General features: G+C 38.1%; 1 long non-coding RNA gene and 1 pseudogene across 1 annotated transcript; one reads left to right on the forward strand and one right to left on the reverse strand.

Annotated features, from left to right (window-relative positions):
* Positions 1-18,408: 18,408 nt before the first annotated feature.
* LOC125775465 (uncharacterized) lies at positions 18,409-19,911 on the reverse strand (annotated as a pseudogene).
* Positions 19,912-24,023: 4,112 nt separating this feature from the next.
* LOC125775692 (uncharacterized) lies at positions 24,024-25,240 on the forward strand. The gene is made up of 3 exons (XR_007421297.1): positions 24,024-24,301; positions 24,364-24,498; positions 24,902-25,240. It is a non-coding gene; the product is annotated as an uncharacterized LOC125775692 (long non-coding RNA).
* Positions 25,241-26,227: the final 987 nt, after the last annotated feature.

Consider the following 26,227-nt stretch of genomic DNA (forward strand, 5'->3'; position numbering starts at 1 on the left):
TTGACAACAGCGTGACGCTGAACGCGAACAACATAAACGAATTAGATAAGATTCCCGACATGGTTAAATGCCTTAGAGAATTTTCAGGATGACCAAGAGAATTTAACTCCTTGAGGAAAAGCGTAGACAGAATTTTTAAAGCTTATGAGGGAGTCAAGACTACCCCTAAGTACTTCGCGATACTCCATACGATCAGGCATAAAATAATTGGCGATGCCGACACCGCATTGGAATCGTACAATACTCCACTTGATTGGAGTCAAATCCGAAAATGCTTTATGATGCATTATTCGGATAAAAAGGACATAAGTACCCTCGAATACCAGATGACCACTCTGGTATAACACCATGACGACATTCCTACCTTTTACCACAAAATATTCCAACACCTATGCCTTATATTAGACAAAATTTCATGTCTCGAGTTAAGCGACGAGTCCATAGGGACTATGACCAATTCATAGTCGGGACAAAGCCCTTGACACATTTATTAGAGGACTAAATGGCGATTTACCTCGGCTTCTCTGCATAAGAGAACCGACAACATTGCCCCAAGTACTACATTTATGTAAAAAACTTGACAACATGACGTATAGAATTAAGCGTGCGAATAAAGCCAATATTCAACCACCACCATGACCTCCCCGAAATAACAATTTTAATAATTTCAATAACAATAGAGCTTTTTACCCTGAAATAACATATTCCCACTCCCCCAGACGAAATTTCGACCAACATGCATTCGGTCGTCAACCAAACCGGTATCCCCAACACTCCACCAATTATATGCGAAATAACCAAGGATTCATGCCGAGGTTCAATAATTACGCGAACGACCCCCATATTACTGCAGGAAATACGACCTTTAACAACAGACCGAACTTACCACTTAAACCACCGACCCCAATGGAGGTAGACCAGTCCATATCAAGACAGATACATTCCAGGACAAACGACCACCGAAACGTCCGATTTCCGCACAACTAACTCACCTTCCAAGCAAAATACAACGAGTTTTTTTACTAACCCCGTAGAATTAGACCCAAACGATATATATGATGACAATTCCTACGATAGCAACTACGATAAAGGAGGTAAAAATGAGCCTGATACTATAAATTTTTTAGATTAGCTCCGTCTTCACTGCCCTATTACGAATTTAGAACTAGGCGCGGGGACACAATAGATTTTCTTATTGATACCGGAACCAATAAGAATTACATTCAATCAACTAGGATTAGAAACCCAATTCTGAACGAAAAGCCCTTTACAGTAAAATCAGTTGCCGAGACAATTAAAATTATCCACTACACCTTTGTCGACATTTTTGGACCAACAGTAGTGAAAATAAAATTTTTCATATTACCAACTTTAAGGTCGTTCCACGGCATAGTAGGCAACGACACACTTGAAGAATTAAAAGCAATTATTCATACCGATAAAAATTTAATGACAATTTGTCAAAGTATAAATATAATGTTAAAACAACGAATATCCCACGAAGTGAATAATGTGGCAATCATTATTCCACATCTTTCATTACAAAAACAAAACAAAATTAATAATATTATTGATAAATGTCCAACCCTTTTTCCCGATCCTGATGAAAACCTCACCTACATCACCTCATCGTAAGAGGTGAAATCCGGACAACAACCGAAACCCCTGTCTACTTCAAGCCATACCCGTATCCCATGGTATTAAAATACGTAATCGAACGCCAAATTGAAGAACTCCTAGATAACGGAATAATAAGGAGATCGAAATCTCCGTATAACTCCTCAACGTGGATAGTTAACAAAAAGTCAGATGCCTCTGGCGAAAAAAAGTATCGAATGGTCGTAGATTTTCGTAAACTCAATTCAGTTACGATCCCCGATAAATATCCTACCCAGAAATTAACGAAGTCCTTGCAAATCTGGGAAACAATAAAACTGTTTACTATTATTGACTTAAAAAGTGGATTCCATCAGATTCCACTTCGCTAGTCGGACATTGAAAAAACCGCATTTTCCGTAAACAATGGAAAATATGAATTCCTCCGCTTACCTTCCGCTCTAAAAAATGCTCCAGCTACATTCCAAAGAACACTAGACGATATCCTTCGTCAACATATAGGAGTAAGATGCTATGTTTACATCGATGGTATAATAACAATACAAAAACGAAGAAGAACATTTTAAAAATATAGAATTAGTATTTCAAACCTTGGAAAATGTAAACACAAAAATCCAATTAGACAAATGTACATTTTTGAAAGCTGAAGTCATAATTTAATCCCTTGTACAGAAGTCGCAGTTAATGTTTTTAAAAAACAATTTTTTTTTGCAAGGTTGACGAAATATCTCCATATCAATTAAAAATAATTTTTCCAACAGCTCATAGACATACAAATATAATCACAGAATCAGAGTACAACGAACAGTAATCGATTTCTTACATGAAACGATACCTTACTGGGGCCATCCATAAATTACGTCACACCTTGAAGGGGTGGGAGGGTATCATTCAGAAGTGACATTGAGTGACAAGGGGCAGGGGGATTTTCATTTGGATGCAATTTATATAGCTACAAATGCCCCAGGAAGGAGTACATTTAACAGAGTTGAACGACGCATGGCACCTCTCAGTCGCGAACTTACTGTACTATTAAATCATGATGATTTTGGGTCACATCTTGATTCAAGTAATCGAACTACTGACTTAGATCTAGAAAAACGAAACTTCGAAAGTGCGGGCAATGTGTTGGCTGACATTTGGAGCAAGTTAGTCATTGATAATTTTCCAGTCGTTGCTGAATGTGTTGCACCAACTGTTACTGGACTGGATATTGGACAGGCTATGATGTTGAAAAATAATGCTACTTGGTAAGCTAATCATTTACGTGAGTCACAATATTTTTTACAAATAGTTAAATGTGAAACTATTGCATGTTGCGGTGTAAGACGTTGTAGTCTTTGGAAATTATTAAAAGAAGGATATTTACCACCACCTGTGTTAATTAAACAGGCATCAGAAGTCACAGTCAAAATGTGACAACTTTTGACAAGGAGAGGGGTGGGGTTAAAAAGTCTTTGAATTCGTGTGACGTAATTTATGGATGGCCCCTAACCCATATTTTATAAATGGAATTCACACAGTAGAAAGGATAATGGGTATGATATTAACTTTAGTAACATTAAAAGCCGATACACCCAAAAATTAGTTGAAGATATTAATAAGGAACAAGAACAGAAGAACGTCATACTAAAAGAACATCCAAGATCACATAAGAATGCGACTGAAAATAAAACAAAAATTCTCGAAACAAAATATTTTCCCGGTATGTTAAATAAAATAAAACGTGTGATAGCCAACTGCACCTTTTGTATGGAAAATAAGTACAAGAGACATTCCAATCAACCAAAAATTACGGAAAGTCCATTACTAACATATCCAGGGCACATAGATATATTTTTAACAGAAGGACAAATTAAAAAAAAAATGCTTTAGACAAATTTACAAAATACGCAGTAACAAAAAGCCTAAATAGTAGAGCAATAGAAGACGCCAGAAAACCCTTAAGAAATATTGTATTATATTTTTCTTCGGAGTACCAAAATTAATAGTTATCGACAATGAGCCATTTTTAAACTCAGCCTCTTTAAAATGTATGATGAAAGACGAATTAGGAATAGAAGTTAACACTATTCCTCCATACAAAACCACGCTAATGGAAAAGTGAAAAGGTTCCTCTCTACATTAGTGAAAATAATGCGCTGCATAAAAGAAAACGGTGGACACGGAAATTTTGAAAAACTTTTAAGGCCTAACTATAATGTGCATAAGCTGACGTATGTTACTGTCAAAAAATGAACGAAAAGCCTGTCAAATGCATAACGAACGGAGAGTAGACATTTGAATGACTATAATGTGCTTACATGCAGAAGAAGAAAGTGTCAATAAGCAATTTGTGTTTTGGTTTTGTTTCGTTTGGATTTTGCAAAAATGAACAGAAAATTAAAATATTTAAAAACAATTAAAATTCTTAATTCGGTTTTATACGGAATACGCATATTGACAGAAATTAGTGAAATTACAAATAAAGGAGTTCGGTCGTGTTCAGTAAGGGAAATAAACAGAAAGAGGAAGAAGGATGGTTTTTTTGTACGATTCCTGGAAATGAAGAGGATTGACCACATTGATTTTTATATATGTATACACGCGAATGACGCCACAAGTATATGGACTTTTGCTTACTCTTGTTGAGCCCTTTTTAAAAAAGAATTCGTTGAGGGAGCCTGTGCAACCGGAATGTCGATTAGCCTTGACATTACAGTAAATTTGTTCATTTTAATATATTTTTATTATGTCTTATTCTTTTTTCTTTTTCTTAAAGATATTTATCACAAGGAACTTCGTTTCAATCGTTGGCATGGTCATTTCAACTGGCGAAGGAAACGGTTAGGCGCATTATTCTGGAGACAACTGAAGTCCTTTGGACGAAGTTAAGCGCTGTTTATGTATCTGAGCCTAATGAAGAAGATTTCAAGCAAATTTCTCAAGACTTCTGGGAACTGTGGAATATGCCCAACTTTACATGTAAAGGCATTTTTCAAGTGAGTCGATTGGGAAAGAGGTTGCTAAATCACAAACTTCCCATCCCTCCAGCGAAAAACTTACCAAATACGCAACTAAAAACTCCACACTTCTTCGTTGGTGATGCTGCCTTTCCTTTAGGGATAAATTTAATGCGCCCATACCCTGGGGGAATGCTACCAAATGAAAAAGAGGTGTTTAATAAAAGGTTATCAAGAGCTCGTCGCACAATTGAAAACTACCAGTAGCGCGTTGGCGAGTTTTACTAACAACATTACATTTATTTCCGGAAAATGCAGAAAAAATTGTTTTGACGTGCGCTGCCTTACATAATTTTATTATGTTTAATAATGAAAATGCATCTTTGTATATTGAAAGTAACTATGCTGATTGGGAGGACTCTAATGGTGATTTTCATGACGGTTTATGGCGTAGAGAAGTTGAAAGTAATATCCCATCGATTATGCAATCCTCCAATTTGCATCATTACGGTGGAAGAAGTTCTTTGGAAATAAGAAATAACTTATGCAGTTTTTTTAACACTTTTTAAAACATATTCTAAAATCACATATCTAATAGCATTTCGAACTTGTTTATTTCTTTTTTAATAAAACTAAATGGGGTTTAATTAAATTCATTCAATTGTTTTTATTAAATTACTCAAAAGAGTTCAGGTACATGCATTTTATGCATCTTTTTATAATAAATATATTTGTTATAATATATATAAAGCATACTAAAAAAATCAATGCTCCAAGCTTTTTAGAAAATAAGGAAATTAGGTTGAACGACAAGAACGTTTTTAATTTCATGTTTGCCTATTTTCGCGACTTAAGCGATATAATTGCAATATAATATTTTCTTGGAAACTGTCTTTGACCGACACCGGCAGGTCTTGCATCAGACACAAAACCGTCGTCATAAAGGCCTCATCAGTTTCACATCTTTCAGCCGGCGCGGCCATCTGCTTTTCTAAGTTCTCCATTGTTGCGCCAAGTTTCTGGTAGAGACTTTCTAAGTTGAGACTTTTATTTTTCTTCCGAGGTGGCGATGAAATTTCATTAAAACTATCATTCGATGATGACTCCAAGACTCAGTCTGTATTTGGTTCTGCATTATCACGAGTGCTGTACAATGAAAAAGTTATATTTAAAAAAATTAAAATTTATACAAAGTACCTACCGACGCGGTGTGACGGAGTCTTTTAGAAACATCAAGGGTTTTAAAAAACGCCATTCCTCTAATTAGCTCATTCCGCTACCTGATGGAGCTTCTAATCTTTTTATCTCCTTGGAGAAGCGCTCCCGGAGTAGCTTCCATCTATGTTTGCATTCTAGATCTTTTAATTGAAACAAACGTAAAATATATATAACACAAAAATATATATTTCTATAACAGTGTTAATACATACCACTTTTGCCGCATAGTTCTGCGATTACGATACGATAAAAATAAAACGCATCTCTTTTGTCGTACAAACATTTCTTTTTTCAACACTTTCTATTAAAGTTTGGATAAAACATTCGTCGTTCTCCATATTCAAATTTAAAATCGGTTGACAAAACACTCTTCTTTCTTTTTGTTTTCAAATTCAAAATCGTATATCAGTTGACAAAAAGCGAAACAGCTGATTCCGTACGGAAAATGCGATGAGTTTCGCATTTTCCTTAAGCAAATGACATTTGATAAAACTTAACGAAACTTGATGTTAAGTACATTATAGTTGCAACATACAATTTGTGTGCATTCGGACAGTTGCTTACGCTGGCTTAAGCTAGCGTATGCACATTATAGTTAGGCCTTTAGAAAGAGCTTTATCTGAGTATAATCATTCAGTTCATTCCACAACACTTAAAAGACCTGTAGATGTATTTTGGCCAACGAAATAAGGACTACAAATTGAGGGCATGCACCTGGAATGTCCGGTCCCTTAATTGGGAAGGTGCCGCTGCCCAGCTGGTTGATGTTCTCGTGAAAATAACGCTGACATCACCGCCGTTCAAGAAATGCGATGGACGGGACAATGACAGAGACGAGTAGGTCCTTGTGACATTTACTACAGTGGCCATATAAAGGAGGGCAAGTTTGGTGTTGGATTCGTGGTGGGAGAGAGATTCCGTCGCCGAGTACTATCATTCACTCCGGAGAATGAACATCTAGCCTCAATCCGCATCAAAGCGAGGTCTTCAACATATCGCTGATTTGCGCCCACGCCCCGACGGAAGAGAAGGACGATGTGACCAAAGATGCCTTTTATGAGTGCTTGGAAAGCACTTATGAGAGATGCCCCCGCCACGATGTCAAAATCGTGCTCGGAGACTTTAACGCCAGGGTGGGCAAAGAAGGTATCTTTGGCACTACGGTCGGTAAATTCAGCCCCCACGAAGAAACATCCCCTAATGTGTTGAGGCTGATCGACTTCGCCGGGGCCCGAAATATGGTTATCTGAAGTACTAAATTCCAGCATAAGAAGATACATCAAGCTACCTGGCTGTCTCCGGATCGAAAAACCACCAACCAGATCGATCATGTTGTGATAGACGGAAGACACGTCTCCAGTGTTTTAGATGTGCGTGCATTCCGAGGTCCCAACATCGACTGGGACAACTATATTGTTGTAGCCAAAATTCGCACCCGCCTCTGTGCAGCAAAAAACCCACGCCAATTAACACAAGGAAGTTTCGACGTCGAGAAGTTGCAATCAGCCGAACGATTCTCTACTCGGCTTGCACTCCTGCTCTCTGAGAGCACTCGTCAACAACTTGGTGTAAGGGAACTGTGGGACGGCATTTCAAAGTCCTTACGTACAGCTACAACCGAAACCATTGGTTTTCGGAAAGTGCAAAAGAACAGCTGGTACGACGAGGAGTGCCGTGTCGCAGCGGAGAGAAAACAGGCTGCCTACCTCGCAACGTTACGATCGACCACAACACGTGCGGGATGGGATAGGTACCGAGAGTTGAAGAGGGAAGCGAGACGCATTTGTAGACAGAAGAAGAAAGAGGCCGAAATGCGTGAGTACGAACAGCTTGATAAGCTGGCCGACAGGGGTAATGCTAGAAAATTTTATGAAAAGGTGTAAAATATGGTCGGATGAAAGCATACCCAACGATTGGAATTTAAGTGTGCTATGCCTAATCCATAAAAAAGGAGACCCCACAATCAGCGCCAACTAACGTGGGATAAGCCTCTTCAACATCGCGTACAAGGTTCTATCGAGCGTATTGTGTGAAAGATTAAAGCCCACCGTCCAATCAACTGATTGGACCTTATAAGTGTGGCTTCAGACCTGGTAAATCAACAACCGACCAGATATTCACCATGCGCCAATCGACACTCACCACCTATTCGTTGATTTCAAAGCTGCTTTCGACAGCACGAAAAGGAGCTGCCTTTATGCCGCGATGTCTGAATTTGGTATCCCCGCAAAACTAATACGGCTGTGTAAACTGACGTTGAGCAGCACCAAAAGCTCCGTCAGGATCGGAAAGGACCTCTCCAAGGCGTTCGATACCAAACGAGGTTTCAGACAAGGCGACTCACTATCGTGCGACTTTTTAAATCTGCTGCTGGAGAAAATTATTCGAGCTGCAGAACTGAATCGAGCAGGTACAATCTTTTATAAGAGTGTACAGCTGCTGGCGTATGCCGATGATATTGATATCATCGGTCTCAACACCCGCGCCGTTAGTTCTGCTTTCTCCAGACTGGACAAGGAAGCAAAAGAAATGGGTCTGGCAGTGAACGAGGGCAAGACGAAATATCTCCGGTCATCAAACAAACAGTCGTCGCACTCGCGACTTAGCTCCCACGTCACTGTTCACAGTCATAACTTTGATGTTGTAGATAATTTCGTCTATTTAGGAACCAGCTTTGACACCACCAACAATGTCAGCCTGGAAATCCAACGCAGGATTACTCTTGCCAACAGGTGCTACTTCGGACTGAGTAGGCAATTGAAAAGTAAAGTCCTCTCTCGACGAACAAAAGCCAAACTCTATAAGTGGCTCTTAATTCCCGTCCTGCTATATGGTGCAGAGGCTTGGACGATGACAACAACCGATGAGTCGACGTTGCGAGTTTTCGAGAGAAAAGTTCTGCGAAAGATTTATGGTCCTTTGCGCGTTGGCCACAGCGAATATCACATTCGATGGAACGATGAGCTGTATGAGATATACGACGACATTGACATAGTTCAGCGAATTAAAAGACAGCGGCTATGCTAGCTGGGTCGTGTTGTCCGGATGGATGAAAACACTCCAGCTCTGAAATTATTCGACGCAGTACCCGCCGCGGGAAGCAGAGGAAGAGGAAGATCTCCAATATCCAATTTTCCCCACGTAGCGAAGAGAAGAAACGACTGGCGCGCTTTTGTTGACTCGGCTATAATCGCGTAAGCTATGCCTGGCGGAAGCACAGATCCTCGACTACTAAAACTGCCAATAAATAACAATAGAAAAGGGATCGGCTAGACCACAACCAGGAACATTTAGGATAATGCATGAAATTGACAAAGAAAAATATGCGGAGACACTTGACCACATAGAAGCGACTATTAAAACTGAAACTATCCGCAAAAACCCTAACTACCCCTTCATATCCCACATAATAACACAGATAAGAACACAACTTAACAATCTAAAAGTAGAGCAAAAAATAAAAAGATCAATAAATTTCCTGGGTAGCGCATGGAATTGGATTGCAGGAAGTCCAGACCATGAAGACTACGAAATAATTTCAACTAAAATAAATAATGTCTTACAAGATAACAATAATCAGGTATTAATTAACAAATTTACATTACAAATAATATAATTGTCGGGGTATGTCGACGTGTGGGGCCGATTGTGAATAATTAAAAGATGATTAATTTAAGTTCAAACGTTAAAAACTTAGTTTAATATTCAATTGTGTATATATATAAATATATGGGTGTGTGTTTGCTACCAATAATGGTTAATTGTATTAACTTATAGATATGAGTAATTCTATGTTAACAAATTCATGCTGTGGAGTATCGCTGTTTAATATTGTGTGGATTCGTATGTTGTATCCGTGTGGTTTTATGTAGTAATTCGATGTTGTACTTAACGTGTACTTTGTGTAATAAGTGTTCACTTTGTTTTAGCACTTGTTTAATTTCACTTCACTTCACATAGTTGTGTTGGCGGGATAATAATAACTTTTTTGTAAAAAGCGCGGTTTCTCTGTTTTTCTCCTTCTTCGCCTGTTGCGTATAGTTAGGGCGGTTGATATTCCTCTGCATTACGCCTCTTTTACTTTATGTATTTTGTGGGAGTAATGCAGAGGAGCATTTGTTTGGATTAAACATCCCGGCCACCTTGCAGAATCTGCGAAATAATTTTAGTATTAATAGGGTAATTGATTGGGTATTGAAAAAATTGAGATTTTTTGAGTATGTGTCAGCAGTATACTTAGGGTTAGATGGTGCCAGTAAGGGTCCAGCCAAATGCTGTATTCTGCGCTACCACTGTACCATTGTCTGGTTTAAAGAGTCCACTTCTGATTATTTGTGGGTAGATATCCGCTCCAATCTCCAACGTTATCTCTTTGTTGCTATGGAATTAAGGGTCAGCGAGGACTAAGTGTTCAAAGCGCATTTGCACATCACTTAAGTCTCGCTCATATGGTTTTTTGGGTAAGTTGTGTGTTATACCTGCGTTACGTTCCAAACAAAACTTTGTATCATTATTTGAGCTAATTTTTATGCTGAAAATACGATAAGTATTGAGGTATGTAATCGGCAGTTTTAATTTTTTGACGAGTTCGGCCGCTATATTTGTAATTTAAAGGGTAAGGTTCAAAATGGCTCGAACTTTATGCCATTCACCTTCGTATCTTAAACGGATCTTCAATGTGGGTACTAGGGTCTGCTTAGGCAGTAAGGATGGAAGTCAGGTCTCTATTGCAAGCGGTTGAGATTTTGGTTTCTCAACACCATTTACATCGTTGGTCGGGTATAACCTCGGATGTCCGTGTAGGGATGAATGATGTTTCCCATGAAAAATGGAACATTTTTTTTTTTGCTTGTACATCCTTCTGTTTGGTGCGACCTGGCTAAGCAATTAACGCAATAGTGGTGTTTTATTACTGCTTCGTATTTTTTGTTTATATTGTATGACGAGTATGTTGCACAAGTCACTAGACGGTGGTATTTTGAACATTCCGCAAGCGACGGCTGGGTCAAACAATTTTGCTATGGCTGATAAAACTTCACGTTTGGTGTGTGAGGGTTTTTTCTCCATTGGGTTGACGAGGAAGAAAAATGAATCCTTTTTGCAGTTCCATCGAATGACCAGGGTTTTAGTGTTTTTGGGTTCCGAAAGGTTGAGTGTTTCCGTTTCTAAAAGATGATCCTGTGGAAGTCCTTTAAGAATGTGTGGGTCATTTGAGGTCCATTTTCGCAGAGCGAATCCTGGGAGCTTCAGAGCAGAAATGAGTCCATCGTGTGCTGACTTTGTCGTGGTTAGGTCATGAGTTCCAGCTAAGACATCGTCTACATACATTTCCTGGCGAAGTATTTTGGATGCTAATGGGTGGGTTTCTTCTACATTATCGGCTAGCTTCATGAGGGTACGGATAGCTAGAAACGGCGTACAACTTATGCCGAACGTGACTGTTTGCAATTCGAAGTCTTCTATTGTGTCTTCCGGGGACTTCCTAAATAGTATCCTTTGGAACCAAGAATGATTAGAGTCTACGAGTATTTGCCGGTATATTTTCTGAATATCCGCATTAAAAACGATTTGGAAGAGTCGCCAATTTGTGATCAGAATGACAAGGTCTTTCTGTAAAGTAAGCCCGATATGTAAGACGTCATTTAAGCTTTTGTTAAATGACGTGGGCAAGATGCATTAAAAACCACACGCAATTTCGTGGTTATACGATCGGGTTTAATGACTGCGTGGTGTGGTAAGTAATTATGGGTCGCTTTACCAGAAGGGTCATATTCTACTTTCTTCATTTGTCCGAGTTCCAAATATTCCATAATTGCTTTGTCATATTCTACCCTCACTTCGGGTTTTTTAAGTAAAGCTCGTTCATTTCGGAGGAATTGGGCCAACGCTATAAGTCTAGAGGATCCGTTATCAATATTGTCGGGTTCTTTGAAGGGTAGGGTTACTAAATCGCGCCCATCTGAATTACGACGGGTAGTTTTTTGGAAATTTTCCTCACAAATTTGGTAATGATTTGGAAACTACGGATTGCTTTGGGATTTCCTCCACCTCCCAAAAACGTGTGAGTAGATTCTAGGGGTTCACTTTATTGTGAAATGATACTATGGCGGAATTTCGGAAGGGTTGGGTTAAGGGTCCGGACAATATCTATCCGAATTCTGTCTCTTGAGAAAGAGTGTGGCTAAAATATTGATAAAATCAGATTTTGTACTAAACTTTGGCACCTGTTGCCTAGATTTCAGTGTAGACCGTATAAAACGATCACGAGATTGGGGACCAATAACTTTAGAAGATGCGTCTGTCACCAGTTTGACGGTTCTCTCGACTGTGACGGTGTGAGAGGGGAATTCACTAAATTTCCATACCTTTGCCATACCATACCTCTGCAGTCTCTCCCGACAGCCCTTTTATGAGTTCTTCGTTAGAAACTGAAAAAAGAACTGGTGGAACAGTCAAGGTAATACATAGTCTTCCAGGTAATCATATCGTAATAATTATTAGCTTTGAAATTCAGCTTTGGCACTTTATTGCATCTAACTCTTCCATTTACAGTGTCAGACTCTGCTTCTCTGGCTGCCAGAAGACGGTCAAGGGCCAACTTTCTGACTTCTATCCGTTCGTCAGTCATCATACTAAGGAGAATGTTTTCTGGAAGAGCAAAGAAAGCATTCTGTTAAATGGATGAATCGACAACCTTGCGCAGTTTAGCAGGTAAGTATCTCGACCTTTGAATTGCAGCATGGAAATGGCGCGAGCCATCTTTGATTGAACTGTTGAATCTTATTGAGAACCACAAAGGTGAGCTTCTGATATTTTATAGAGATAAGCTTGTTCTGTGCTAAGTTGGGTCGGATTAATAACCTCAGAAGGTAATTGGCAGGATGGAAAACTTTCAAATTTGACAACGGGCAACTTCTCACAATCAGGGAACAGTTTACCTATGTCGTCAGAGAATGTATTTGGACTCTTTGAGACACCATCTATGTGTTCGAAAAGAACACGAAATGGAAGTCCGTTGAAATGTAGCAGACAAACTACCCCCTGTAATGGCCTACCTATTCTTTCTTCTAGTTTCCGAATGATTCCACCCTTCCAACCTGTGTTCGTGTTGGTGCCATCAGCACCGACAACTTCTAGATGTTCTACATCAACTGAATTGTCTCGTAAATGTTGCCATATAGCTTGCGTCTCATCCTCAGCTGACCCGGAAGGAGAGGTGACGTGGCCAAAGTAATGACAACCAAGTTCCGCTATAAGAGAAATATGTTCCTCTTTGACAGTGTCGCGGTAGTACTTTTCACCTTCGCTGACTTGTGTAAGTGTATTGTTTTTGCGGCCGTCAAAATACAGCCCATATACAGAGTCAATACTTTCGGTGTTTTGGAGCTTAACTCCAACACTTTTTTTGCCCGACTAATCTTGCATTTGTCAGTGACAAAGCTAGCTTGATCCTCTGTTATCAAACCTGCTTTTTTGGCATCCAGAAAAGCAGATGAAACAATCAAGGCCGCTGCTCTATCACTTACTCCAAATTTTTGGGCAGCTAAAGCAGTGTGTTCTAATACTTGTGTAAGTGTATTGTCTTTGCGGCCGTCAAAATACAGCCCATATACAGAGCCAATACTTTCGGTGTTTTGGAGCTTAACTCCAACACTTTTTTTGCCCGACTAATCTTACATTTGTCAGTGACAAAGCTAGCTTGATCCTCTGTTATCAAACCTGCTTTTTTGGCATCCAGAAAAGCAGATGAAACAATCAATGCCGCTGCTCTATCACTTACTCCAAATTTTTGGGCAGCTAAAGCAGTGTGTTCTAATACTAGTGTATTTTGTTTGGTTTTAGAGGATGGAAGAGAAAATTCATCATCAGCATCGTTTTTGGAAGAATCCATGTGCGACGCACCTTCATTGTTGTCGTCTGTATGAGAGTCTGGCTGATCTGAATGGTCACGTGTTCTAGCTGATACTTTTCCGGTAAGTGTTGATGTTGAATGACGTTTTGACAGCTTTTCTTTACGTTCATTTTTTTTTTGTAATCTTTTTTGTTTCAGGTTGATCAACACTTCCAATGCCACCAATTCTTCTGGCCCTCCGGTCCAAGAGAAATGGTTGTTCATTGATAGGAACTTTCCTTTCCTTTGGACAAGTGCAAGAAGAAAAATAAATGCATTTACAATGCAGCGATGTCAAATAATTTTCCGGCAGAAGAGACAAATTCGTCTCTTTTAGAGCTCAAACCTATTGGGTTCCTTAAAAACATTTGTTTAAGAGTCAGAAATTTCTTATGGTATGTGGTGAGCATTTGTACAACTTTGGTTTGTGAAACTATCGGAATAGATGACTTTTTGAAAGTATTTTCAATCTTTTTTGCAACTATTTCTGTAACCTCTTTACTCCTAGGTTTATAGTTGTCGCCTCGGAGTCGCCCTATACGAAATCTTTCAAACTGATAACACAAAAGAACATCCTGGCAAGTAGGTAACTGGGATTCAGAGAGATTGTACGGATATATGCCAAACACAGAACATTTCTGTTTAAATTTAAATTTAGATACAGACATTTTGAGTTCTGTGTTCTGTTGTGAGAATATAAGTGATAGCACTCGGCGAAATCAACGACAAAAGTGAAGGAACTCGATGAAAAAATATTTGTATGGAGACCTATCCGAACGTGTCCTTTGGCGTTGGTGAATGAATGTGAGTGATAGCACTCGGCGAAATCAACGTTAAGAAGTGTGGCCACAAGCCGATTTTCACCTTGCGCTGTGGCGCGCCGCATTTTCGCTCGTATCTCGGGAACGGTTCGTCCCACGGCCATTTCGGTAGCAAATGACGTGACAAATAACTTTTGTTTTATACATTTTGCCATGAGATGCGTATTTCAGGCGCTAGGTAGACAATTTCACGATTTTAGGCGAATTTCCGAAATTTCAAGGCCGGAGTTGGGGTTGAAGATGCAATCCGATCTCAAAACAAAAAGTTGCATTGGAATCAGGAAGTACTAAGGCAACTTTTCCGCACTATTAGAAATCCCTAATCGAAAAAAGTCCGGAATCGACCCACCCTAGTGGGTATATCACAACTTCTCAGAAGTCTTCGAGATATAAATGTGGCTTCCAATCCTGAATCAATAAGAGCTCTCTCGGAATATCGCTATACCGAGTAATATCTGCTTTCTACTTGGGTTGGGTGGGTCTTTGGTTGATGATTTAGTGGACTGTATAGTTGTTGTGTGGGCTTGCCGATTTGTATTTGTTCTTTGGTTGAGTAATACGGTACTTGAAGCGTTTTCTGGGTTCTAACCAGTAACGCTTGGTATTTCCGGAGTGGATTCAGGTCGAAAGTTGGATTCTCTGTGTATCAGAGTATTGTGTTTTTTGAGACACTTACGACACGAGAATTTACTCACACAGTTCTTGTAGCTATATGGCCTAGCAGTTATAGCAATAACCATATTTTTTGATTGTGGAGATACGTGAGAAATTCGGGACATTATCGAATAGGGTGCTACTTTTTGCAGAGCTTACAGCTTTCTGTATCTATATTATGTTGAGTAAAGTTGAAATTACTATTCCTTTGAGTATTAGAGGGTCTGGCAATTGGCGTTTCAGACACGTTTGCATGAAAAGTGCTATATTTCTTTTCATCTGTTCTTTTAACTGTACCGGTGTGGAATGGGGGTCATTTTGCTACTGAAGCTTTGAAATTTCCTACAGATTCGAGAGTTTTGTATTTGTGAGTTAAAAAACTGTGGAAATTTGACCACGTCGGTATATCTGAATTATTTGCTAGGGTATATTCAAAAGTTTCAAGAGTTTGTTTATGTAGTTTTGAACTACAAAAATATATTAATATCGGATAGCTGTTCGTGTCAATCTCAAGATTGTTTAAATTAGCTAGAACGTTATTAACGGAACGGTGTAAGCTTTTTATAGCAAAATCTGTTTCCTTAGTTACTTGGGGTAGGTTAAAAAGGGTCTTTAATTGGGTGTTTACATGCAACCTCTTATTTTCGTATTGGCCGACTAAAATTTTCCAGGCAAGTATGAAACCATCATTTGTTAAGGGTACGTTTTGAATAACCTCTCTTGCTTCTCCTCGGGTCTTCTGAGTAAGGTGAAAGAGTCTTTCAACATTACTAATCCTTGGGTTACGGATATACAGGGCTGTAAACATATCCCGAAAGGTGGGCCAAGGTGTATAATCTCCGTAAAAGATGTCGTTGTCGCATGGTGGAAGGTGAACTGCATGACCGAAATCCATCATTGTGGCTTCTGAAGTCCTTTCCTTAATGGGTTGTGTTGACACCTTCGTTGATGGAAGCTAAGCAAGAGAGGTACATTTGATAACTTTTTCGGTATTTTTCTTTCACTTTAAAGAAATCGATGTTTTCATGACTTTCGCGAGAAATTCTTCTGATCACATCATATGAGCGCTTTGCTTTTTCACCGATTTCACCGATTCATCTTCAGTTTGGGTCTCAAGATGGTCTTCCACGAATTCAATTAAATCCGTTGTCGTAATTTTGAGATCTGTTTGATCTTTGGGTTGAACGAGAAAAATATGTCGCGTAGAGTTACGAAAATGTAAGAAAACAAACTTTAAAAACTTGTCGCATAGTTCTTTATTTATTTTCAAAATTTCAAATTAATTGTCTTATTTTTATCTCTTTGGTGTCCGATGGTTAAATGATTCGTAGAAAAAATCGATAAATTAAATTTTTGCAGGGTTTTGTATTTTTTCCTACTGGGTCATCTTTTTAATTTCCTACTGGGTATTTGTCTTTTGACGTGCTGTTCGCTAGCAATTTTCGTCACCAACAAATATGTATGTAGATATGTAATTGCGGGTGTATATTTATTTATAATACATTATAATTTCAGTTTAACGAGAAGAATGCAATAGCCGACTGCAAAATATATGCATACTATATATTTTATTATTGCACTTCTTCTCTTGGGTATGTACATATGTATATATAATTAAATAGTGCAAATCAAATTTTTGTCAACCCAATAAAAAAAATAAATTATGCTTAAGTCTGCTTAAGGACAGCTTTTATTATTTTTTAACAAATATGATTTGCACTTTATATTATTATATAGAAAAAATATGAGTCGCACTTACAGTTTTTTCCGCCTTTTGTTAATTTGATTTATTTTTGTTTTTAGTTACTTGTTGGGGTATTTGTTTCTTCAGCGTACAGGCTTTTTGTTTGTTGGGTGCACTCTTTTAAAACCTTCAGGTTGGGTTGTGGAACTGCTGATGTTGTTGTTAAAATTCCCGCCAAGACTTTATCTTTTAATTATCCGGCTCGAAATACCAAAAATGTCGGGGTATGTCGACGTATGGGGCCAATTGTGAATAATTAAAAGATGATTAATTTAAGTTAAACGTTATAAAAACTTTGTTTAATATTCAATTGTGTATATATATAAATACATGGGTGTGTGTTTGTTACCAATAATGGTTAATTGTATTAACTTATAGATATGTGTAATTCTATGTTAACAAATTCATGTGTTGTAACCTGTTGTGGGTGCAGATTCCTTTATCCTGTGTTGTTGTTGTTAATAGAAATGCTGTGGAGTATCGCTGTTTCATATTGTGTGGATTCCTATATTGTATCCGTACGGTTTTATATAGTAATTCGATATTGTACTTAACGTGTACTTTGTGTAATAAGTGTTCACTATGTTTGTTTTAGCTTTTGTTTAATTTCACTTGTTATATGTCTCCGTGTTCACTTGGATATCGCTGTTGTGATGGGGGCTCATCTGATGATCTGTTGCCATCCAGGGTCCTCATCTCCCTGAGAAGCTGGCTAGGCTTCCGATTCCCGAGTTCAAGCTCTGTCAATAGCTTGTACAACTGGCGGTCAACTGAATCGGTGAAACGTTTTATGAGATTGGTTTTTAAATAGATGTACTTATCTTGAGCTGGTGGTGCCCTGATGATGTCCGACGCCTCCTTGAGCACTTCTGGCTTCAAAGCGCCGACGATTACTTGGTACATAGTATTGTCGTTTCTAATGTTTCGCGACCCCAGCTGTGCCTCCATCTGAATGAATCAGAGCTCGGGATCGTTGGTCAATAATTGAGGGAGTCGGAGTTGTGTAACTGCCATAATTTGTGCATCATTATTAAACTGTGCGCTACGGATAATGATTGTTAAAGATGCCTTGTATGGCATCTATGTCTGCACTAGATGGTCTGTTGTTTGTGACAGGAACGCCAGTTGCTGTGTCGCTGAAAAGCACGTTCTAAGCGTCTCTGGATAATAAAGAATTCTGTAGCAGCAGGTCGTCTCGCCGCTGTTGTTGTGTCTCTGCTACCCTTTGGTTTTGTTGATTTTGCTCATGGCGAACAGATGAACGATCGAGAGTCATTTTTGTTCTACTTATAGTAACATGTGATACTATTGGGATTAGTTTGATGCAATCCTTAGGAATCACGTCGCGGTCACCATTTTTTGCATTAAAAGCCTTATTGCTCCAATGGTATCCAATGACTCGTATATGAAATACAATAACACTTCAAAACTTTTACTCTGAAAAATGAACGTGTTTATTTATATACATATATTATATATTAGCGTGTGGTTGCGTTAGAAGTTGCTAGAATAATGTTTGGTAGCGTCAGAAGTTGCTATGTAGATTAGTAACATCAATTCAGCTCAACAGCTGTAATTGTGTTTTGGTGGAATTTGTTGCAGGCGGAGTTGTCTTTATCGTCATTAACGCCTCTTTTAACGTTTTTATCGCCATTAACGTCTCTTTCAACGTTTTTATCTTTATTTTTAACAGACTCAATTGCATTTTCATTGCAGCTCATGTTTATTTCATTAGCAATTTTTTCTTCCGGAAGACTTCGCAAGTGCTCATGTGAGTATTTGTACGACCTTTTACTATTCAACGATTTCAATATGTACCCTGTCTCCCTCCAAAATCTCTGTCACTAAAAACGGCCCTCGGTACTTAGGGTCTAACTTTGTTTGATGTTTCTCTTCATTTTTAAGTAAAACGTAATCACCAACCTTATATCTAACAACTTTTGCTTTACCTTTATCAAATCTTCTCTTATCATAACAAGCATTTTTCTGTATATCTTTAGTTGCTTGATCTCTCAATAAATCAACATCAACTTTGTTTTCTTCTATATTAAATGAGAGTAAACCGAACGGCCGTGCATCTTTACCTATTAATAATTCTAATGGACTAGCCTTAGTAGTCCGATTAACCGTGGAATTCAGGGCCAGTTAAAGCATCCTGCCAAGAACGTTGGCTTGTTTCAACTGCTGTTAACAGATTTTTCAGTGTGCTCATTACTCGCTCTACTTGTCCATTAGCACGACTAGCGCCTGTAGCAATCAAATGTAAATTGATGTTTTGCGAAATACAAAAATCCCGGAACCCTTTGCTAGCGAAACACCTACCTTGGTCAGCAATTACACGATTAGGCACGTCAAATAATGAAATTGATGACTTGAGAGACCTAACACAGTTTTCTGTATCAACGTTTAGAGTGTGATATAAATACACAAATTTAGTAAATGCATCGATTTGGACGATAATATATTCTTTAAGGTCATTCTTACCAGTTAACTTCCCAGTGATATCGATGTGAACGGTATGCCATGGAATGTTAACTTTAGGAATGGGGTGCGGTTCGGCTTGTATTTTGCCCGAATGTGAATTGGATAGCTTGCAGGTAATAAAATTATCAACAAATTTTTTAACGTACTTAGACATATTATCGAACCAGTAATATTCATAAACCTATCGAGTGTCGTTTCTGAACCCAAATGCATAATGGGCTCATGCACATGATTAATTACGGGCCATTTGAAAAGCATAGGAACAACCGGTAAACATTTTGTTTTGCCATTTCTTTGTATTTTTCTATGCAATGTCCCTGCACACAGTTCATAAGTATTTGCCTCATCTCTGCTTAGTTCATTATTTCTTAACTTACTAACAATAGTAGCTATCTCTGGATCCCGTTGTTGCTCTGCAAGGAGCCAATTTTCTGAAATTTCTGCTAGGTTGACCTGCTTCTCGGGAATTCTCACAACCGGTGGACTATCAGAGGGCAATGGGTTACGAGAAAAGAAATCTACTATAATATTCAATAACATGTGGCTTGTTGTTAATTTTATGCAAAAGAATGGCACCGTATCCATCCGCGCTAGCATCTGTATGCAATTCGATTGGATATAGCGGATCAAAAATTGTCAAAACTGGTTTATTTGTCAAGACGGAAACTATTTTCTGTCGTATCTGTTCATGCTCTGCCTTCCAAGTAAAATTGTTTTTACTAGAAACAAGGAAGTACAGTGGTTTCATTACTTGTGAAAACTTAGCTACAAATTGGCGAAAATACGAAGCCAACCCTATAAATTGTCTCAACTGGTGAACAGATTTAGGTGGTGGTAGAGCTGTCAAGGCTTGCATTTTACGCGGATTAGATCGAATTACTCCAGCTTTAATTTCATATCCAATATATTCAACACTCGATTTTATAAAAGAACATTTATTAACATTAAACGAAAACCCGGCCTTTGTCAAAACATCCAAGACCACCTCCAACCTTTCAAACGCTTCTTCTTTTGTTGACGAAATAATCATAATGTCATCCATATACACTATGACATATGAGTACGCAAGGTCCCACAATGCCCTCATTATCGCCCGTTGGAAAACCGATGGAGCATTTTTGAGGCGGCATGGTCAAAAATTCATACTGCTCCTCTGGCGTGACGAAAGCATTGAGTTCAATCGAGTTTGGATGAACAGGGATTTGGTGAAATTCGCTCGCCATATCCAAACAAGAAAAATATTTTGCTCCACGCAGCCTAGCAATTTGGTCCGATATAAGTGGTAAAGGATACTTATCCGACACCGTGTTCGAATTCAATTCGCGGTAATCAACACAAAGGCGATCAGACCCGTTCTTCTTCTTTACAAGTAACATAGAGCTAGCAAAAGGAGAATAACTATTGCGAATAATGTTGTATTTCATCAACTCTGCTATTTTATTTCTAACAATCTCTTTCTCTTCTGAACTAAGCCTATACGGTCGCCTTTGTACAGTTTTATTTTGATCAATTAACCGTATCTCCAAATGGCCAGTGGCGATACGATTTTGCGGAATCCCTTTTATAAAAAACTCGGTATATCCACTCAACAAAGACTCTAAATGTGCTTTAGCGTTTTCGACCAGGTCGGTATCAAGAGCAAATGAGCTGTTGCTGCATACATTTGCTGCCTTTTCTTTAAAAATATCAAATTTGTTAGCCGTAATAAGGACACCAAAATTCTGACTCAGAATTTCACGGCCAATCATAACATCGTGGTTTAAATATTTATCTAGTACAACATGAAATAAGACTTCGAGGGAATGTACACCAATTTCAATATTTGATAAAATTTGTAAATAACTACATATAGAAGTATTTCCGATACATCTTAAAAATACAGTATTACTTATACGTTTCCCTGAAAATTTTCCCGACACCGTTTCTTTGAGAAGCGAACATTCCGCCCCGGAATCAAAACAGAATTGGTATAACTCACCAGATTGACTCAGTACCCCCTTAGGCTCGATAATTTCGCACACATTCACTCTCTTTTCAAATCCGGATTTATTGTTGCTGGAAGATTGATTGCTGCTTTTGATGCACTTCGATGCAATGTGCCCAGCTTCACCACACCGGAAGCAAATAAGTGGCGACCGACCTCTTTCAGTTAATGTGCTGTCTGAGAACTTTCCCGCTTTCATTGCTGATTTGGTTTTATTTTTCTTCATCCGACAATCGCCGATTTTATGGCCCACTTTACCGAAAAATGGCATTTAAGGTAAGGCGACGGTTTATACTTTTTCGACTCTGGTGGATTTTCGAAAACATACTTTCTTTTACCGAATGCAAAAGCTCTGAGTTCTTGCTGAAGTTCATTTCGAGTTTTTATATTCGTTTTAAACAACAAACACTGTAAATTGTTGTCAAAACGAGCTGAATGTGCGAGGACCACTGCGATAGGTATTTCTTTGTGATTTCCATTTATGCATAAGAGAAGTCACTAGTCGGCTTGCATATACTGAGATGCATTCATTGTCATTTGGGTGACCATTAAGGATGTTCATCAATATAGCAGCTGATGTTTCAACACCCTCAAAGCGCTGTACAAACAAGTCCCTAAATTGTTGCCAAGTAATTCCCGCAAAGCTTATTTGTGACAGCCACTGCGAAGCGCAACCTTCCATTGACTTACTGAGGGCTACAATAAGTGCACTGCCTTCCAATGGATTGTCTGCCATGATCATGTCTACAGTCGAACACCTGGAAATCGCATCTACACCGAAAACGTCAGGGTTAAACTTTGGCAATGTAATACTTCCTTGTCTTGCGAATTTTGAAGGCTGCACCGCTTTTAAAAGTTCAATAAATTGTCGATTTTGCATTTCCAATATTTGGCGCAGCTGCTCATTCGCATTTACTAAAGATGGGAGAGTCCATCCCACTTCTGATGTTGGTTCAGATATAGTAGCATCGTCTGTATTAATTTCAGTGCAATTAGGTGCTGCAGTAGGAGCGCCGTTCATGGGCAAGCCGGTTTCCATTTCTCTAAAGTTAATATATATTTGTGGAAAAGCACAGCGAACAACTATGCGACCGATCTCCTCGAGTATTTTCACACTAATGATAAAGTACCAAAAGCGCTTCATCACGCTTAGTATATCTACCAGAACAAAGCTTTGTGCGCATTCTTTGTCTCTTTCTTGCCTTTCCAATGCTCGTTGATTTTATCGTGACGCGCAGAAGCGCACTCGGTAAAACGAAATGCTTTTACCTCGCTCTCACACCGAAGGATATAATGAAGAGAAACATGAAAACAGCATACTTCGATTACATTGAAATTTATTTACAAAGTACTTTGCATACATAGTAGTTTGTCATGTAATATGAGAGGCATATACAATTACTATACACAGTAGCTTGTCATGTATTACAAAATGTAAATACAGGGTCATTCGTCATTTCAAAAATGATATTCAAATTAACAAAGTTATTTGTTTACATCGACATATATAAATGGAGTTGTTTTAAAAATGACTTCAATATTCTGCGAATAATATTAGTTAACGTTCCTCTGTCACTAATCCCAAAAATTGACGCAATTTTTATTATCGATGCACTTTCTACAGAAGAGCCCAATCTATATAGAATGGCAGCTAGCTGTATATAAATCGGGAACTGCTTTCCACTACAGTTTTTACAAACTTCGTCACTTGATATGAAGGTCAATAAATGAATAAATTGAGTTCGGTCACCACGCTGTATTGGACTGGACCGATTGTCATCCATTGTGGCTAAAATATCATCATACCACTGAATTGACTTTGGAACAATACACCTCTACGACAGTTTAGTGTAATGAGCAAATCAGCATACATCTTGCCAATGGTATCCTCTACCAAATCTTCATCTTCACTGAATACGTCTTGAAATAATTTTAAATTTCGTTCCATGCTCCTCTGTACATCAATTTTATGTACTTACCAGTAATAAATTTGATCTGCTCCACATAATTTTCAATTAAATGACTAATAATTTTTGATTTTGCACTTTCTTGAGGCATTGTTACTCTTTAATAAAATTGAATCAGCTATTTTGGAACAAAACTTTCACAGTATGTTCACACTGAACTTTTAACGAAGTATCAACTAACGAATTACCAGATTAACAGGTTTGGTCTGAATACCCCTAATGTGATATCAGTTCACAAAAGCGTACATACAAGCATATTTCCATACATAAATATATGATCGTAATACATGTGAATATAAGTTCTGAATTGCAAATGATACGATTTATGTACATTTGTCACTATAGTAATACATTAAGTTTTTAGTACGTTAAGATGTTATATACGTACAGTTAATACGTACGTTAAATGCTCTATACGTACATATGTAATGAAGTATACACAATGTGTATTACACATACATATACATATGTATATCCAAACATAGAAGTAATTAAAAAGTATACCCTTTTTTCACATTAACTACAAATATTGGTTTGAAATAGTATATTAATTAAAATTTATTACAATACACCTGGGCCCTATTCCACAAAACAACTTATCAACTTTTCACTTTGCACTTATCAATTGATATTGTACTGCAAAGTGAAAAGCGTTTCTGTTCCACAATATTCTTTGCGAATCTCACTTTGCATTGAGCATATTTTGGCAAAGACTTTACGCTCTTTCCGCTCAGTGCAAAGTCTTTGCGCTTTATTGGCAAAGTCTTTGCACTCTCTTGCAAAGTGAGTGTGCAAAGTGTTCCACAAAGCGTTTTATCAACTTTGCATTTCTGTCTCATCACTTTTCACTTCGCATTGCTTTATATGTGTTGTTAAAATGAGCCGCAAAATACAAATTAAAAAAAAAACTTGCTGTTTTAAATGTGATAAAAGAAAAAAAAAAGCATTTTATTTGCTAGTTTTAAAAACAACAGAATAAGTATTTTTTAAATAAATAATTGTAAATTTCAAGCATATTTAAGTATACATTTCTTTGTGAAGGTTAACAAATTAGATAAACAGGCAGCATGGGAGGATGTGTTATAAAAAGTCCAATCCCTACAACTGGCGTCAGCACAAAAAACATGGACCTATGCAAGGGACAGTTTGTTTGGGCTCTGGAAGAGCCGGACAATGGTAAGTACAACAATTTTATGCCTACACATATCAAATAATTATATTTGCATCATTTGTTGTTGTTGGAATTATTTTATTGTGCATTGCTAATAACTAACAAGCATGTTGTTGACAACAACAAAACAAAACGTCATCATAGACATTGTTGTTGTGAGTTAACAGTTGAGTACACTGTACAACAACTCTTGCTGATAACAACCGGTTTAACCAAAATATTACTAATTGCTATGTGTACTAGAGTGGATCTATTTTTTTTCGACGAAGCGGTTATCAAAATCGTAAGCTACGATGAGTTCTAAGAAAATTTGCCCAAGAAACCATGGCTTTAAAATCAAAATCGAGCTTCCGGTTTTTGACGAGAAACTTTTTGTATTTTTGCGAATTTAATTTTATTAATTTGCAGAGTAAAAGGGATAACGCCCGAAATACTGGATCCGGAGGTGGGAAGGAGAAGGTAATGGATGAAGCTGACTTGGCCATACTCGATATTCTGGAATCAGACTCAGCTGTGGTAGATGGTTTGAATTTGCCAGAAAGTTATGGCAACTCAGAAAATCTACCGTCAGCTGAGAATGATTCCAGAATATCTATTTCAGAAGAAACAATTGCCAATCCACCTCTAAACCCAAGAAAGAGGAAGCGCTCTACCAAGTTTCCAAGTGAAACTTTGGATAGAGAGAAAAAATGCCGGATGGAGCTCCTTGAGGTTGAGGTTTACTACCGGAAACTTCAATGCCTAAAACTGGAGAGGGAGCTCCTAATTCCACCCTCTGCTATCACACAGGGAATTGCAACGGCAGAAACAGAAAATGTATCGCGTCTGTTATTTGAGGAGGTTTGATTACCGAAGGCCAATTTTTCATTTGTGTATATTTGATTTCTAAACATTTTATTTTGAAATAATTTGTGATAAAAACAAAAAAGCTCTGAAATTAATAAAATGATGTAAATAAATACAAAAATACTTCCTTTTTTATTTATTCCCTGAGACCTTAATCTCAAACCCAATAAGATACAACGCTTTTGCAGTGGAAAAAAGTCATGGCCAAAACACCACTTTTATTTTAAAACAATACTATAATAGTTGGCATTAGGTAAAGTATTGTAGCAGGGAAGTAACCCTTTCCATTCCACTCTCTTGATCTATATTATTAAGGGCATCACTTTATTCTTCAGCATTTTCATCCAATTCCTCGCTTTCATTGTCAGTGTTTTCAGTGGGTTGCATATTTTCACTACTCCTTCCGATGCTACAGGCAATATTGTGTAAGATGGCACAAACTATGACTGTCTTTCCTGCAAACTAAGGCCTCAGTCGCAAATAATTTAGACACTGGAATCTTTCTTTAAGAATGCCAAAACTATTTTCAATTATGCGGCGTGTTTTTTTGTGGCAACGATTGAAAACTTCTTCAGCAGGATTATTGGGATTTCGGCGTAATGGTGGTATCAACCAGTTTTTCAATCCATAACCACTATCACCCAAAACAACAGCATCCGGAAATGGTCTCCATCCATTGTCAAATCTTCGACTTACAGCCGAATTCCGTAGCACCCTTGAGTCATGAACGCTGCCCGGCCAACTTGCATTTACACTGTAAAATGTGTAGTCTAGCCCACATATCATCATCACAGTTAATGAGTGGTTTCCATGCCGGTCAACATATCCTTCCTCGTGTAATGGAGGCGCATCAATTTTAATGATTGTGCCATCAACGCAACCACACAC

Source organism: Bactrocera dorsalis, chromosome 1 (genome assembly GCF_023373825.1).
Source record: "Bactrocera dorsalis isolate Fly_Bdor chromosome 1, ASM2337382v1, whole genome shotgun sequence".
Classification (NCBI taxonomy): Eukaryota; Metazoa; Arthropoda; class Insecta; order Diptera; family Tephritidae; genus Bactrocera; species Bactrocera dorsalis.